The 17654-nt window shown below is 40.1% G+C and overlaps 1 long non-coding RNA gene across 2 annotated transcripts; it reads left to right on the forward strand.

Annotated features, from left to right (window-relative positions):
- The first annotated feature begins 5915 nt into the window (after window positions 1-5915).
- LOC135180189 (uncharacterized) lies at window positions 5916-17226 on the forward strand. 2 transcript variants are annotated; one of them, XR_010304317.1, is made up of 4 exons: window positions 5916-5985; window positions 9611-9744; window positions 10771-11071; window positions 16604-17226. It is a non-coding gene; the product is annotated as an uncharacterized LOC135180189 (long non-coding RNA). The 2 variants fall into 2 exon arrangements; XR_010304318.1 differs by having other exon boundaries at window positions 9611-9723.
- Window positions 17227-17654: the final 428 nt, after the last annotated feature.

Below are 17654 nucleotides of genomic sequence, written 5' to 3' on the forward strand. Positions count from 1 at the left end.
TGATTGCCTACCTCTCGGAGACCTGTCACTGAGACTGATGTCTGTTCTTGTGACTGGGCGGGTATTCGCTTGTCGCTAGGGTCGGAGGGCCTGGCGTTTGTGTCACGGTGGCGATGGCCGTGAGGTGCGGCGGGCCGCTGCAGTGCGGGCTGGCGCCCCTCCGCTCTTGCGCCGTGCTAGTACCTGAGGGCCATCTTCTAATCAATGTGGTAAGGGAGATACAGAAAAGCTTCTTAGTCTGTACTTCAGACTAGGCAGACAGATGAGTCTTTCATACGTTTTATAGTTATGAATGCCCGCTTATATGCGGACTGAACTCGTCTCTGTTACAACTCCGTACATAGTCCAGCATATTGAACTTCAAAATCCGTTCCAGCCTCTGTTCTCAAAGTTGTCTGCACCTTGTTTAGTAAGAAGGCAATGTGTTGTAAGTAGCGAGAAAATCAGTCTTTAAGACTTTTTAAGCAAAGAAATAGCTAGTCTGCAGAACGCTGCAGGTAAGCAACTAAAGTGTGTGGTCACATTTTAGCACTGACAGAAACGCTACAATCTCTTGCAGATGTGGACCACAAATACATAATTCCTCTGATTTCAGTGGGACAAAAAAATGATCCATCAATGGTATCTCAACTTTCAATGGAAGTCTGTAAATCATTAGTTATGAATTTTAGTGCTGTTCTAAAGTCATTACTGTGCAAGAGTGAGGGCAGTCATTACACTGAGAGATTACAAGCCAGCTTTGAAATCTAGCAATGTTACGCTTAACTAATTTTAAAAGTTCTTTGGTCTTAAATTGTAGCTTAGTGTGGCAGCAGGGGATTGTGATGAGTTTTTGTGTTTTGAGTACTAGCAATCAACTACTGAAAGCCTGAAAACATCTGGAACTGGACTGTGTGGCTACTGTGAGCTGGCCCGACTGTAAGAAATGTGTATGAAGTGTGCAGCTGAAGGGCTAAATTTGTGGAAAGCAGTCTTCCAAGAAGTCTTTAGATGACCCAGGATAGATGGTGGGGGAGGTGTTCACTGGTGGTGTCACAGATGTTTGAGCCTTGATTGCTTGAACTTGTTCAAGTGGAGCTTGAAGACTGCCCTAGTGTTTTTATTACTGTTCTCCATGAAAATAAGTAATGAAATTGAGTCTAAAAGAAACTGGAAAGTGAACAAACCTTTCAAGGACTTTAAAGTTCTTTGTATTTCAGTTTTATTGCCCAGTATAAATAACTGTTTCTTAAAGATAGGTTTTGTTGAAATTCACATAGTTAAACATAAGTAAATACAGCCCCTACCAGTTGTTAACCACATCCTAGCAAGAGCATGCAGACAGACCACTTCTGAACATGGACTCTAGAAGCGATAGGAGAGAAGCGCTTAACAGCTTTTATAAAGTGATCTGCAGTGCTCCAGGTCTGTGAAGCCAAGAAGATACTCCTGCCATTCTTCCTCACCCCTGTGTACACTTCAGTACTGCAGACTACACTGTACTTCCATCCTCATTTACAGAAAGCTAGCAAAAAACACTGCACACTAAATCACTTTACATTTGGTATATTTGTTTCAGAAAGGAGAGGGTGAAAGTGGTCAGTGTGAAAAAGGAGCATTTAACTTTCATTACTGAATATTGGTACCATGCCTCATATAGCTAGTTATTACTTACTATGAGACAGGTGAAGAGGAAATTTTCTTCGGTCTTTGTTTTTTACCTAACAAAGGAGAACTTTAAAGGAAAAGCTACTAGCATAGATGGTGTAGCTGCCTTCTAAGTATGTGGAGTTTTCTGCCTATACTTTCACAATCAAGTGTTTTGTCATTCTTGGGAAACTTTTTTAGAGGTACTTCGATTAGTCATTTCTAGGAACTGCAGTCTCATGTCCAGAAAAAGCTCCCCTTGGTACAAGCTGTAGCTGCCCACCTGCCTAGCAACACTGATCACAAACAAAATATTCTGAAGCACCCTGGCTCCAAATACAGTCTCTCTATTGACAGCCCAGTACTCCTAGTGCAATTCTGTTTTCCAGCGTTGGATGGCTCCTTCATGATCATAACTTCTGATGCAAGATATGTTCTGGTGGACTAGTGGATATGTTTGGGTGGGCTGTTTGCAAAATTAAAGAGATTTACAGATGTTGCCATCAGTGTTCCTAAATATCTGGACTGAGCCAGCTCTAACTATTAGAGATGTTCAAGCCATATACCTCACATATAGATTAATCTTGCCAAAATATGACACCATTTTTTACTGTTACTTTCTTGTGATTGTCCCTTCCTCTTCTAGCTAATTTTATCACAAGATACATGGTTTTATGTATGTATTTATTGCATTTTCTGTAAAAGTTTATTAGAGTCAAATTCAGCTCATGACTTACCAAGTGATCATCTCTTGTATTATTTGTTTTTCTCATGCTCCTAGTTACAGGCCTAATAGAACCATTCATGAGGACTGTTTTTATGATTGATCCAAGTTACAAATTTTCTTTACTGAGTATCTTCCTTATATTGAATTGTTTTGGAAGATCTCAGCAAAATCAGTTAAACAGTTCAAGCTTCAGAGAAAAGGCTTGAATTTTGGCACTGATGCTGCTTCCATCCACGTGGAAGATCTACTCCAACTCCATACAAGTGGTGAGATGGAGAAAATTGTGCTTCGGCCAGTGGGAAGTCCTTCAGAAATCTGCAACTGTGTTTTGTTTGCCCGAGCCACACTCCAGGCTGGAAAGGACAGAAATGAAAATGACAAGGAAGGTAAGTGGCTTCTCAGGGGAACAGCGGTTGGAAGGCAGCTCATCTGCTGCTATGACTGGGCTGACAGCCACTACCTGCAGCATTTGGGGCAAAACTTGGCCTTGATCCCCATGATGGTAGGCCCAGGCACACAGCAGCAGCTTGTGTGACTCTGAGGCAATTTAAGTAGCAGTGGTCTGTGATTGAGCTGAGATACTCCCAACAGATTATGTGCTTGTGGATCATTACTGTGTCATATAGTAGTATTTGGGAGGTATTTGCATTGGTTTCTTCAGCTTTTAGAAATTTGGAGGTGCTGATTGGATTCTAGAGATAAATGATCTAAGGTTAGGTAATTATAATGTTAGAGCTACTCTGCAGTCCTCAGGTGCTCCCTCTATATGAATTTAATGACAAAACCCACACTGAATATCTCTCTTAAAATAGTTGTTTTATTCCTCCTTTTTTTGTTTGTTTCCCTCTTGTTCACTTGTTTGTTATGGAATTTTTGGTTGTTTTTTTTAACATTTTTATTTAGGATATCTGAATTCATTTAGAAACTTAGTAGCTACTTTGATATCACAACTCTTAATCTAATTCTTGTTGTTTCATGCAGTGCTGCATTTGACTACAAGAGAAAGATTAAATAAATATATTCTGCTTATTCTTGAATTTGTTACAAGGAACTAGACTAAAAGGGTAATTATTTCACTTGAAAAATAATTTTATATTTAAATAGATACTGAAAGCATCCACAGTTACATTAAAGAAGTGTTGCCCAAAATTAGTCTGGGTGTTGGATAGTCTTTGACTCTCCATGATGTTTTTTAATAACAAGTCTTATGTAAAATCTTGGATCCATCAAGTCATTAGTTTGATACCATTTGATAATTTTTCTGTTTCTTTGGTCATTAAGCCCAGTACTTAGATGAGAGCAGATACTTAGGGGAACATAAATGGACACATTTCCCCAGGAAACAAACTAATAATGGCATATATTGCTAATAATGCAATATAAATCTCACATTTTACATCAGCTTTTATAATCAGCAAGCTTTGCATACCTAAATTTGTAGTGGCCTCAAAGGGCCTTGAATGTAATAGAACTTAAAAAACACGTTTTTTTTTTAATATTGAGGTGTGTACCTCCCAGATTCTCTTCCTGAGATAGGGAAGTGCCTGCTCCTCATGGCCGAAACATGGGACCATACAGGTGGGGAGTCGAACGTGTTCTCTTGGATTTGTTTGACCGACCTTGCCAGTCTCTTAGCTGCTCAAACGCAGCCCCGTACAGAGGAGTAGAGACTTCCCTCACATTGCCAGAGCTTACTAGTCATTTCATCTACGCTTTGTGTTGGCCATCTTCCAAAGTGAGAGATAAAAACTGAGTGACCCACCCCTATCTCTTCCTCTGCTTCCTGTGGTGACCTTGATTTATCCTCATCCTTTGCCAGATGAGCTGCTTTCCTTGTATGTTCCTTTTTCCATGCAGGGGCAGCTGATACTGGCACAAGCTGGTTCTCTGGTGCAGCTGCCTTGTGTGTTGATCTGTCTGTAGGCCCAGAGACCTTCTCTTGCCTTCAGCACTCCAAAAAGTGATGAGAAGGGCTCAACAGGCATGGGCCAGGCCCCATCACATTGCAGTGATTTCTGTCTCAGGAACTTCAAGGCTTGTTCAGGGGTGAAATTCCAAAACACTGTAGGTGACCCACTGGCCTAGGCACACCTTGCCACTCATAATTATCCAGCCTCCGGGCAGATCTCCAGGTGGCATTCTTGTGAGAGACCAGTATTGCTCTGGACAAAATCTGGTCCATTGGTAACCATCACAGCTTTAAGCCATTGCCCTAGGGTGACATACAGCAGCAGAGAAGCACGCATCCACCCCTGGCAAGCAAATGCATCAGCATACTGAATGTAACATGGGTGAAATCTATGAAACTCTCTTAATAAGCTTCAAGCCTTAATTGGATCCTCTCTTTACCTCACTTCTTGTTATCTCAATCCTTTCATCTCCTGCCAAAACCAAGTGGCTTAGTTAACACAGCCCTGCTTTTTGAGCCCCACATTGAGCAGTAAATAATAGGCTGTCCTGGGTTAACACAGGCGACTCAGAAGCTCACCCACAGAGAGGAGGGAAAGTAACACACAAAAAATTCCTCTGTATTGGGATAAAGACTCAGATAGTTTTCCTGGAAATTATACAGTACACAATTATCTTGGGCTGTTTGTAGAAAAATACATCAAAAATGCAGAAGCAGTGACAGAAACCAGGAATTAAGTGGTTCTCCTGACGAGCATGTAGAAGCCAGCCCAGTGGAGATCAACATCCCCAAAACCTGAAAGCAGAACAGAAAGGCTTTTATGTTACAAGCTGAACTTAAGTCTCATGAACCTTTGCTTCAGCCAGCACTTTCATTTTGAAAGTGGCATGATGGCAGCATGGTAATGAATATCATCAGATTCAACTCAACCCATGTGTGCTGGTTTGAGGCAAATTGGAATATTTAAATGAGAGAAATTAGATTGTTTGCTGTGAAAAGATAGTAATAGTGATGTCTGTTCAGATTGTTTCTAACTCTGTTCCTAGTTCGAATCCCCAGGTAGCAGTGCAGACCCTCAAAGATTCGAACCCACTGGAGGGGACATCAAAGGCTTTTCTGGCCCTGGCAAAAGCACAGGCAAAAACTAAAACTTGGCCAAGGAGTAATTCAAAAGAGGATTTAGGAGAGGGCACCTCTGGAAGAGGAACAAGAGAGATAAGCCTTAGCGACATAGCTGACTTACTCAGACTCCAATATAGTGATGACAAAAGTTATGTGAAAGCAGCTGCCAAGATGGAGGATGGCTCTGAGGAGTTTAAGCATGTTCTTAAGAGAATTGTATTTCTAGGCCAGCTATCAACAGGGGGAGAGAAGATCCTCAGCTGCTAATTGAGAAGGACGTGACATTGACTAAGAATGTCAGAGAGGAAAGAATTCTTTCATTGTGGATAAGAAAATTGATGGGAAGATGCAAAGTAACTCTTCTGTGAGGTAAATTCTGGAATTTAGGCCTGCTCTGTGGTACTGAAGAGAAACCTAATTTTCATCCTCTTGCTGATAATAGACAGTATCACAGTATCACCAAGGTTGGAAGAGACCTCACAGATCATCAAGTCCAACCCTTTACCACAGTGCCCAAGGCTAGACCATGGACTGCTCCCTCAGAATATTATAAAGAGGAATAGAAACAGGAACATAGAGGAAGCCAGCGTGCCTGAACAAGGTAAGGAAGGTTATTCTAAGAAAGAAGGTATCCTTTGGAAACTTTTTGAAATGCAGAAAACAGATGTGTTCATAAATTTTGTTATCCTAATACAGTAAAGCAGATTTAAAATGAGCTTGAGGAATTATATGCAAAGACAATGTAAATAATCCAAGAAAAATTGAGTCCTTTTCCATAACTATTGGAACAGGAGGCTTGCCATGGAGTGGGTAGGGTCTGTAGACCATAAAAATCAAGACTGTAGGAGAAAAGATTACATGTGTGCTCTTGCATCTGTGTTCATAGTGCAATATCTCAGAGAAATCCATTCCAGGATTTTGCATTATGAGAAATCTGGCAGATCTATCTCAAATGTGAGTGCAAGGTGGAAAAGGTTAGAGTACAAATGGGAAACAAGCAAGTCATTATCTTGGGGACCAGATAGCCTCCATCCAAGAGTTCTAAGAGAACTCAGATGCCAAAAAGCTGACTGCAGTGTGCAATCTTTCCTGTGTTAAATTGGTGGGGAAGGTGAACATGAAGATCCAGGGAGCCACACTGGAGTGAGCCTCTCATGTTGTCCATGCTAAGCAAGCAAGCAGTAAGTAATATCTGCCCTACCAAGTAGAGTCACTGGATACATGCATAATTATATCAAGGGAGACAACAATGTTCTTGTTGCATTTCATCAAGTATTGCAGATCTAGAATTCTGTGGTGATGTTATGGTGTATGTGGACAAAAGTGACACCACGTTTAAGGGTTACCAGGATTTCCAGGGACAATGATGTTCCAAGACAAAGTTTTGTTAAAGAAAACAAACAGACGAACAATAAAACAAACCCCAAAGCTGCCTTTATGCAACATGAAGCAAGAAGAATTGAAAGGATTGAAAAATGGCTAAATAACAGGAAACAAAAATGTCAGTTTTCATAGAAGTGGATCGCAACAAGAGTCTGCAGGGACCTGTGCTGTGACTTGGGCTGCTTAATGTATTCATAAATAATCTGTAAAAAGAGGGTGAGCAGTGAGATCTATCACGGATTGCTAATGATATTAAGCTATTCAGGTAAAGGAAAGTTGAAGGACAAATTGTGGTGCAGTTAAAGGTCTGACTGAAGAACTGAAGAAAGACCTTACAAGACTGAGTGACTGCATAATAGAATATAAAATTCGATGTAGTTGTGTAAAGTAGGGAAAAAGATTATACATACAAGGGTGGGCTGGAAGCTGGTTTTCCACTCACAAATGAGATCTTTGGGTTGTGATAAAGATTTCTATGCAGGTATCAGCACAATGTTCCCTTTTACTCAGAAAAAGAAGTCAAATACTTGTAATTATTCAGAGTGGACAGAAAACAAAAGAAAGAACATTGTGATGCATTCATTGCAATATCATAGGAGGCTGAGGGAGTTGGGATTGTTTAGTCTGGCAAAGAGAAGACTGAGAGGAGACTTTATTGTTCTCAACAAGTAACTGAAAGGAGGTTGTAGTGAGGTAGGTATTGATCTCTTCTCTCAAATTGTTAGTAACAGGACAAGAGGAAATGGCCTCAGATTGTGCCAGAGGAGGTTTAAATTGGATATTAGGGAAAATTGAAAATGGTCAGGCATCAGAACAAGCTGCCCAGGGAAGTGTTGGGTCACCATCCCTGGAGGTGTTCAAAAAACACATAGACATTGCACTTTAGGACATGATTTAGTAGTAATGGTAGTTTTGGGTTGGTAGTTGGACTTGATGATCTTAAAGGTCTTTTTCCAACTGTAAAGATTCTATACATGTTGTAGCATGTGCAGTTCTTTGCATCTCAAAAGGTGTGTAAGAGAACTGGAAATATTTTAGCAAAGATTTGACAAAGATAACCAAAGAGACAGTGGCTTTGTATAAGGCATACCTAAGGGCTCTTAACTGTGACAGAGTGGAAATAGAACAGAGATCTACAAAATCACCAGTGACAGAAAAAAGGTGAATATGGACATTATTACTGTCTTTGTCCAAGAATATTAATGAAGCTGGTAGGAAGCATGATCAGAACAAAAAGATAGGTTTTAAGCTGTGGAAACCTTTGCTGCAGGATACTGCAAGATGCATTGGGAAATAAACCCAACCAAACAAATTAACAGAACAAAAATCTATTAAATGTAAAGGCTGTTAAACAAGGAAATATAACTCACCATTCACACTGCAGAAGTCTCGGACTACTGGACACTGGGAGTGCTTGGGGACAACACACTTCCCTTTCTCCTTGGGCATCCTCTTTGGCTGCTGCTGGAAAGAGGATGCCAAACTAGATGAGGCTTAAGGTCCAAATATAGCGGTTCTTCATGCAGATGCTATTGAAAAGAGAAGATTAAGGGGCCATGACGCTTACCACGATGACATCATTCAGAATCATGAAAAGGAGAAAGACTGATGACTTCAGGAAGAAAAAATCTTAATCCATATAGCTGGAAAATAGTGTCAAAACCAGTTAGGCAGTGAAGTAGGTCACACGTGTGTAAATACCTAACGCTAGACCTCTGCAGGGAAGGCAGGAAGAGTTCTGCTGGTGATGACTGGGACAGCTGGTAACTACAAAGGCATATCACTGAGCAGAAGGAGAGAATTAACTTATTCATTTGCAGTAACCTGAAAACAGATGGTATAAAGGTGCTTGTTTTACCTCAGCTATGTGTGCATTGCCCTGGATTAACACAACCCACTTTCCCAAGCTCCTCTCCCCCAACACAGATGAGAGGGAAAGTAACAAGAGATAACCTCTGGGTTGAAATAATAGAAATTTTACTGGGTAATACAATGCACATTTACTGTAGCTGATTTGCAGAAAACATACAGCAGAATGCAGAAGAAGCAGTAGAAGCTAGTGATAAAACAGTTCCCTCCACCCAAGCGCTCAGCAGTCAGCCCAGCAGAAGAGACCAGCACCCCAAACCCCAGAAACTGGAAGCAGCAACATAAAGCCTCTCATGTTACAACCTCAGTGTCAAGCCCCAGGATCCTTTGCTCCAGCCAGTATTTTCATTTTGAAGCTGGAATGACAGCAGCATGGTATTGAATGGCAGCAGCAGATTCAACTCAACCCATGACTCGCATTCACCAGATTATAATACTTGCTCCATTGTGTTGCATTAGCTAAAGTTGTAGTTGAGCATTGTTTCTCATCTTTTTCATCATTTAGAAATCTGTTTTGTACTGGAGCTTTGTGTGCTTTGTTTCAAGTCAAGAGTTACTGGACATCTTGAGCAAAGTCATCTATTTTTTACTTGCCTAGCAGAAAGCAAAATACATTTTCCATTAGGTACCAGGTGAAATACAATTACAACACAAGAGATGAAATTTGGCTTTTGCAGCCATTAAGGAAAGGAAAAACAAGTTTGAAAAAAGTCAAATTATTATTTTGATATTGCCAATTTTTAAAACAGAACCATAATTGATGCAGTAAAAAACACTACTCATCTTAGGTTATGTATATATCTAATATTATTTATAGTGTATGAATATCAAGCTGCTGTAGTACTGCTGTAGTCTCATCACAAAGGTACCTTCCACTCTTGATAATGACCTTAAAGGATTATTTGGGTCTAACTATTTATAACTTAGTCTTCTGAAATTAATGTTTCTGTTGAAAATGCTGTGCTGTTTTGCAGGTGATAGGTCCAGGCTCCCTGGTCTCTCCTATACAAGTAGGGGACTGAAAAGGTGACTATTCAGAAGATTGAGCTGATAGGAAGGAGATAGTAGCTCCATCTATCAGTCATATGTGAGCTCCAGAACTTGTGATGTATGTACCACAGATACATAAAATATGTGTCGGACAACAAACCTTGACAGTTAATATAGTTAATAGACAACTAGTTTGATTTTATTCAACTAAATGTATTTATTCTTGATGGAACTATAAAATTAAACATGTAATTGTGGCAAAGTCACTGACAATTTTAAAATACAACTGGAAGCTGCTGCAGAAAGTCCTGGGTTTGTAGTTTTTGATACTCTGTTGGGGAAAAGAACAACAAATGTTTGGAAAACTTCCCTAATTCAGAAGTAACTTGTAAGCAGTGTTGGCTTTTTTCTTCTGTGGGACACATACAGCAACACTTGTCTGTTGCTTGTGAAAAATACCAAAAGTATTATTCTCTCTGCCTAAGAAGTAGATGATACTTAGAGCCATCTGGGTTTAGGGTAAAAATAAATGACACAGAGTTAGGATATTTACCGTAATGTATTACAAGCTGATTTCACTGCCCTGAAAAGCAGCACAGAAAAGACAATGCAAAGTTTTTTGTTGTGAAAATCTAAGCTAGAAACACTTTTCTGCTATTTTCAACTTTGTAAACTTACAGTTGGTTTGCAGTTGCTTTTAAATTTCTAAAACTGAAATACTGCTCTTTCCAAAATAACCCAATTTTCTCTATATTTCTTCCCCTTTAGAAAGGAGGGTTAAAAAAAATCATCCCAAGGCAACACACAGGACCCACTACTTCTTCCAAGTAGTTAAAGCTTGGCAAACCTATAAACAATGGAAAATAAACAAATAAAGGATTAGTTGGATGTTTGCCTCAGCTTGAATGTTCTGGACACACAGACAAAACCCCCAGAAAAACCCAAACCACCCTAAAGCAAGGCCAGAAAGGTTTCAGCTGTTTTTCAGACTGAAGTTAGGAGGAAATACATTATTTTAATTTTTTATAAAAGCCTTAGGTTTTCATCTGAAATGTCATTCTTCTGGAACCAGGTTTTAATAATCAATATAGGTGCTGCTCTAGTGTGAAGAGTGTTTATTTGCTTTCTTTCCTATGCCTTCTAGGTCTTGGTCCTTAGCCCCAGGGCTTAAGAAGACAATGCTTCTTATCCTATCCAAGTAAAATGATGAATGTGTGAAGAATCGCAGTTGCCCATGCATAATAGGAACTTGAAGTTCCTGCTTCTCCAATCAATGCAGCAGTGTGATAATTGAAGTTGCTTGCTCTGGCTTTTGGTTGCATCTGAGTTCTGGACACTTGCACCTCCTGTGGACCTCCTTGTGTCTCTTCATCATTGCTGCTGGTGAGGATCAGAGAAGGCACATATCTCACTGAATGTAAGGACAAGGAGCAAGGTTACTGCAGGTAAGGGGATAGGTACAGACCTCTGGAGTATAGGGTATGATAGTCAGATGTCATAGACAAAAGTTTCAGCCTGAGCAAAAGAAGTGTCTGTAATGCCAGCCTTGGGCTTCAGGCTTCTTTTGATAAATGCTGCTGTAGCTGTACCTTCTTGGGTTAGTACTATCAGCCCTTGATTTATAGCTTGGATACTTCCTAACATGCTTCTTAGTATAAAGACTCCACACAATTTAATAAAAAGTTCCATAGCACAACTCAAACATGAGATGTTATTTTATCTAGCTGAGCATTTGATCAGGGTAGCTGACTTTTCAATGTATTGAGGAGGCACATGGTCTGTTCAGTGACCACTGACATTAGCCTAGCAATTAACATTAGTATTTACAGTAGTTAAGTACCAGGAAGGGAGACTTAGTAATTATAAACCAGAAGAGCTAAGTAACACAGTGTTCTGTACTTTGTTTCACATAAGAAAGAAAACTGTACACTCTTACTGTTGCAGATATAAAGTACCTGTGTAAAATTGAGTGCTGTTTTATGTCTCCCACGTATATAACTGGCACTGTGCAATTAGTATTTTACTGAAATATTATAGTCTAGTTCTTCAGAAAATGTATTAATTCAGACTTCTAAGTGTCAAATACAGGATTTATATTCAATATTGATACACCTAGAATAAACTTTAAGAGCCAGAGCAGGTCTATTACCTTATTATTTTTATATATCTGCTGCTACAGATGCATATTGGCTGCAGCAAAGATAAGATCGTGTTAAATAACAAAACAGCTTAGAAATTTATCTGACGTTAGTGAGATTTTGCTATGAATGTTCACAATTTAATTTTTAGGCACTTTGACTTTTCTCTGAGATTTTCATTTAGCTTCATTACAGATTTAACTGTCAATCTTCAAAATTACAGTCCACCAGAAATTCAGATACGGTAGTCCCATTTCACATGGCTGAGGTAATATATAAAAAAACCCAAACCCAAATGACCCTCCTCCCTGCAAACAACAAGAAAAACCCACCAAAAAAACCCCAACCCTCTGTGTATGTACAAAATTCAGTTAAAGCTTATTGTGAAAAGATCTGCTCTGACATACTGGTTGAAGGGGTGAAAAAAGATGTTTGAAGTAATTTTTAAGTTTTTGTTTTTCATAACTGAGTTTTATATATACCAAGAGATACACTTTATGTGTTACAAGCATAACTGTTACGTGCTCTGCTTATAAACTTGATGATGTTCGCGCTCTTAAGGATGTTAGTCTGTGCATTCATAAACTTGATGGGTCCTACACATGAAAGTATTAGCTATGTGCAGTTATGTTAATTTTATTTTCCACATCAGAAGGAATTTGTGGGAAACTCACTTAAGAAAGAAGTGGTTTTGGGCAGCTGCTGCTGAATGAAATATTTCACATCTCTACAGACCCACCACCTTTATCAAGTCCATTCTACAACTTAAAATATGACAGCTTTCTTGTGAAAGAATTTAAATGCTGTCCTGGGTTAACACAGCTCGTTCTTGCAAGCCCCCATCTGCCCACACAGACAGGGGGAAAAATAACACAAAAAAACCCTGCCCATTCTTGCCCAACCCATGACAAGTCCACATAACCCAGCAACAAATGAAACAGAAGTTCTTTTCATCCCCCACTCACAGTCAGATTTGATAGCCTTTAAGCAAACAACACACTACATCTTCGATTAGGCTACCAATGTTTGCCAGTATTCCATTATCTCCTCTACCAAATATTTTTCCATGTCATGTAACTGTGTCCATCATCCACAACTAGTACTGGTGCAGATAAAGGTAAACTGAAGGAGGTCTATACTGTTTATGTATACAGAAGTCATGGGATTGCTAGTAGTGGTGGATAAAGTCAAATGTAGTTCAATGTGCTAAGCATCTTGAAAACCAAACCACCATTAAGGAGTCAGAACCACAGATTTAGACATTTATATTTAAATTAGATCTAAGACTGCATTTAGAAATCCACCATACTGTCTCAAGTTGTGCCAGAGGAGGTATAGGCTGGATGTTAGGAGGAAGTTCTTCACAGAGAGAGTGATTTGCCATTGGAATGGGCTGCCCAGGGAGGTGGTGGAGTTGCTGTCCTTGGAGGTGTTCAAGAAAAGACTGGATGAGACACTTAGTGTCATTGTCTAGTTGATTGGATAGGGCTGGGTGATAGGTTGGAGTGGGTGATGTTGGAGGTCTCTTCCAACCTGGTTGATTCTATGATTCTATGATAACAGTTAACCACAAGTTTAGGCAATCTGTAGTTACAACAAAGTTGGCATGTGAACACGAACAAATCACTGTGACTGCAGGGATTTCAGACAGCTGCAGTGCACTAGCGGTGCAGCTCGGCCTGGGTTTACTCCATGTACAAAGCCTGGAACTGACGTTAATAAAACAATGTGTGACAATATGCAGTCCTTCAGAGGGAACACCAGTAGTAAAAAACAATCCAACAATCTTCAGGAATGCTTATGGGCCAGTTCCTGCTCAGTAAGCACTTGATGCAGCTCAGGATTTCCTAATCTGAAGTTGGCCTAAGCCATTTTTGCAAAGGTGTTTTTACAGACAGTGTATCTGTGCTGAATAAGTGAACAATCAGACTTCATGACTGCAGATGAAGAAGAAAAAGGGTGCATTACTCTAGATTCTTTTGGGAGCCTAGACCTCTTGCTAGGTTCTCCAGTTTCCCTGAGACCTGAAAGCTACCAGTTGTCCAAGCTTCCCACTTTCCACCCCCAACTCATTCTGGCAGTTCAGCAGGCAGGTGTTTTAAAGACTCCCAGCACAAGGGACTTTGGGGTGGAAATCACTGAACACTGACACTAGGATATAGGTAACTCTATTGCCTCTCTTAAAATCATGGGCGCAGAGAACTGTGAGGTTCAGTAGAGACCAGTCAGCCTAACTCATTGCTAACCATCTTGTGACCTTATAGACTCATCCACCCTATTACACCTCTAAAAGGCTCTAAAAGGAACCTAAGCACAGGAAAAGTGGGCCAGCTGGCATGGTAGCACCAAGTTGGTTGCATGATACTATTCTTCCCATGAGGTTTCAGATTTGTGTCCACACGTGTGCTTCCCCCGCAAGTGATTGTGGCATCTTGCACTGCACAAACTGTTAAAAAGACGCTAGCCTGGGGAGCCTATAGTAGGAATACTTAAGGGATATCCTTGCTCTAGCAGAAAACCCCTGCCTGGCACTTGACATGCTATTTTAGTAGCTCCATTCTGGCAGAACTGCCTCTGTGGGACTTGACACCACTGGCCTACCACTGGTATGCGGTAGTAATCATGATGAGGTGGGCAGGGATATTCTCAGCATAAGGTCAACACCAACCTTGCCTGTTACCTGGAATAGCTTGTGGAGGTGAAACTGCAGGCCCCTAAAAAGTGTGCCCTACAAAAAAGGAGTGCTGGCCCACATAGCAATTAGCCTACTTAGTGAGGCCACAGAATATGCTCGAGGGCCACAAAACAGTGTGGATAGTCAGGGAGTAGAGTTTGAAATACACATTATAGGAAGGTAATGCTTACAGAGCTGGTTTGTTTAACATGCATACTGGAAAGAAGCTTTATATTCTGGTTTCATAGGGCTGAGTAGACTGCCTCTTGATTAGACCCTCACTTCATTTCTTGTAATAGCTTTTTAACTCTTAGTAATGATTGGCTATCTCACAATGTAACAGGCACATCTTGGGCAGAGCTCAAATAAAAGAGGTGGAAAAAACTCAGTGAAAATTTGGGTCTAGTTCAAGGATTGATCCTGGTTAATTTAGTCAACTGTTTATTTGGGAAAAGCTGAACTAGAGGATGAACTGTTAATGCTTCTGTTTGGTTGCCTGTATGGACAAGCTGCACACATGTAACCCCAAGTAAGTCTCAGTTCATAGTCTTTCTTGCTCACAAGAGTGCAGTGTCACATGCTGGAATTTTGGGGTAGTTCAGTCTGAAGCATGAGCGGCACCTGAAAACCTGAAATAATATGTTAGACTGGGAGGAGATAAGAGGATCTGGAAGGAAGAAAGGGATAGACAACCAACCATTCTTGGTTCTCCTCGAAGAATGATTTCCAAGTATGGTGAAATTCTGTACATGCCGAGTTTAGAGAAATGTATCTTCAACCTCACCACAGTTTTTTGGCTAGCAGGAGGCTTTATGGTCATGTAACAGAACATACTTCTAAGAACTTTCTTGCACAGATTTGGGAAGACAGGTTAATGCAAATGTCATGTGTTGGAACTTCACAGAAAATATCCTTCCAGAGGGAGGACAAGAAACTTTGTGCTGACATGAAAGCAAAGTTTTCATTTTTGCCAGTAGACATGTTCTGCTGCACAACTGCAGAGTAAGGAACATGTATTTTGTGTCACTGGATAAGCTTCAGAAGAAGTTGCCAATGAAGGACCTATTTTTAACAGGTCTGAGGACAGGTTTTGACTTTTCCAGGAATTTCTAGAGAGAAGCAAAAGATTTATGTTGAAGAGGTGCAGGTAAATTCAGCTGAGTTACAATCTGCAGAGCCAAATACATTTTAAAGACGTGTTGTGTTGTAGGTGGATGTGAGTGAAATTTTACGATTAAATTAACATAGTGTCTTTTTCATCTTTTCAAACAAAGGGAAATCAGAACCCTCTAAAAGTAGGAATCTGAGGTTTTAGAGAAGTTCTCAGATAGGAAATACTTGACATTATAGCACTTGATTTGCAAAAGTTTTATTAAAGGATCACAGATCCTCATGATGCCTGGTTATAACAGAAAACTCTTCATCCCATCAAATGTATTTAGCATGGGAAATGGCTTCAGAAGGATTTATGTGATACAACTTTAAAGTATACATGTCCCCTAAGTAACAAACACAGCCTTTCCCAGAGGCTTCCTCCCCCAAAAAATTCCATTGTTTTGTTTTTTTCACTGCAGTGAGGAACTTGTCTCAGTTAGAGGAGTGATCTTTAGCCTGTCCCTTCATAGAATGAGGACACCAAGGAATACCTGACTGCCATTCAAGAGTGTATCAGAGAAACCTCAGGGAGCCGCACACAGTTTTTTTTGTAACAAGCTTCATCCGACAGTAGCAATTCCAGGACCTTCTGGTCCAGAGGCGTGCCAACCTACACAATATGGAGTACTGGCTGTCAATCCAAACCTTGCACTATCAAAGCTGGGCTCTGATGATGACTCAAAAGCGTATCTATCTACATTCGAATAGGTTACCATGGCAACCCCTCTGGCCTAAAAAGAGATGGACCACATTAGTTAGCAGCACCTTTTTGACAGGCGAAACACAAGCTGCTCACTCCAGATGATGGTTTGATTTAGAATTAAGTCTGTCTGAGAGCTGCCATGGCATTCTCTGAAGTGTTAATGGTGTAACCCAGAGAGAACTTCTCTTGGTAATTTACTTCATATTGTGGCCTAGTACCAAGGGGATTGAGAAATATGGTAGCTTTGCCTGGGAAACACAAGTTAACAGAACAGTTGACATCATAATCTTTTTTCTATATTATGAAGGAATACTTTCTGAAGATCTTCTAAACCAGGTCTGCTGGCCTAAAAAGACCACTCTTGCAGAAGACATGCAGGATACCAAGGATTATTTGGACTGCTACTGGCACAACACATCATCTGTACTGAAATGTCTGTAAGTCCTGGAAAGGCCAGAGTTCTCATGGCTGGTGCAAAAGAAGCTTGGAGTTCAGATGGAGATGCAGATACCGCAAAAGAAAAACTGCACAGCTACAACAGTTTTTGAGGGTTTGAATCACAGAATGAAGACTTCCAGAACACGCAGTGGAGGCAAACAGACCATTCTACTCAGTGGAAGTAGGAAGGCTGAAAAGGGTAAAACCAGGACATATTTCCCATGATCACACTCTGCAGTCAGATGACTATGTGACGAAAGCAAGAAAATGATTACCTAAAGTTTGAAGCAGAAAAGATAGATCTAAGCTGAGATGATGGTGAGAGGCTTCCATACACTTAGGAAGAATTTAGCCTTTCAATTAGGGAAAAATCTTCACAACAGTATATTAGAGATGGCCTTACTGATACAATGGGTATTCAGAAGACCACAAAGTGCTTTAATTCTATGACTGGATGTGTTGAATAACAAAAAAGCTACTTTAAAATACTAATTATGTGAGTAGACATTTCTAACTCTGGGGTTCCGAAGTCCTGGTAATCTTCTACAGTGAGGAAGGTTTCTGAAATTAGCTGTTGCTTCCACCATCTGGGAACCCAAATAAGTAAATCTGACATCATATGGAGGCTTGAATACTATACCAGTAATCAGAGGCAAATACATAAACCAACAAAAAAAATAAGCAGAACTGGCCACAGTGGGTGTAAGAAATGGCACATTCAGCAACCAGTAGTCCCTCCCTTCACTACCATAATTTTGAAGACAGTTATAAAACAAGCAGATCTAACAAGTAATTCTTTCCTAATCTCTACTGGTAGAAGCATCAAAGGATGAAAGTAATGTTATGTAATTTTCAGCTTTCCCCTCTGATTTATTATCTACTTAATCTATTTCTTTGATAAAAGAGAAAGTAAATAGGAA

The sequence above is a fragment of the Pogoniulus pusillus genome, chromosome 12 (genome assembly GCF_015220805.1).
Source record: "Pogoniulus pusillus isolate bPogPus1 chromosome 12, bPogPus1.pri, whole genome shotgun sequence".
NCBI lineage: Eukaryota > Metazoa > Chordata > Aves > Piciformes > Lybiidae > Pogoniulus > Pogoniulus pusillus.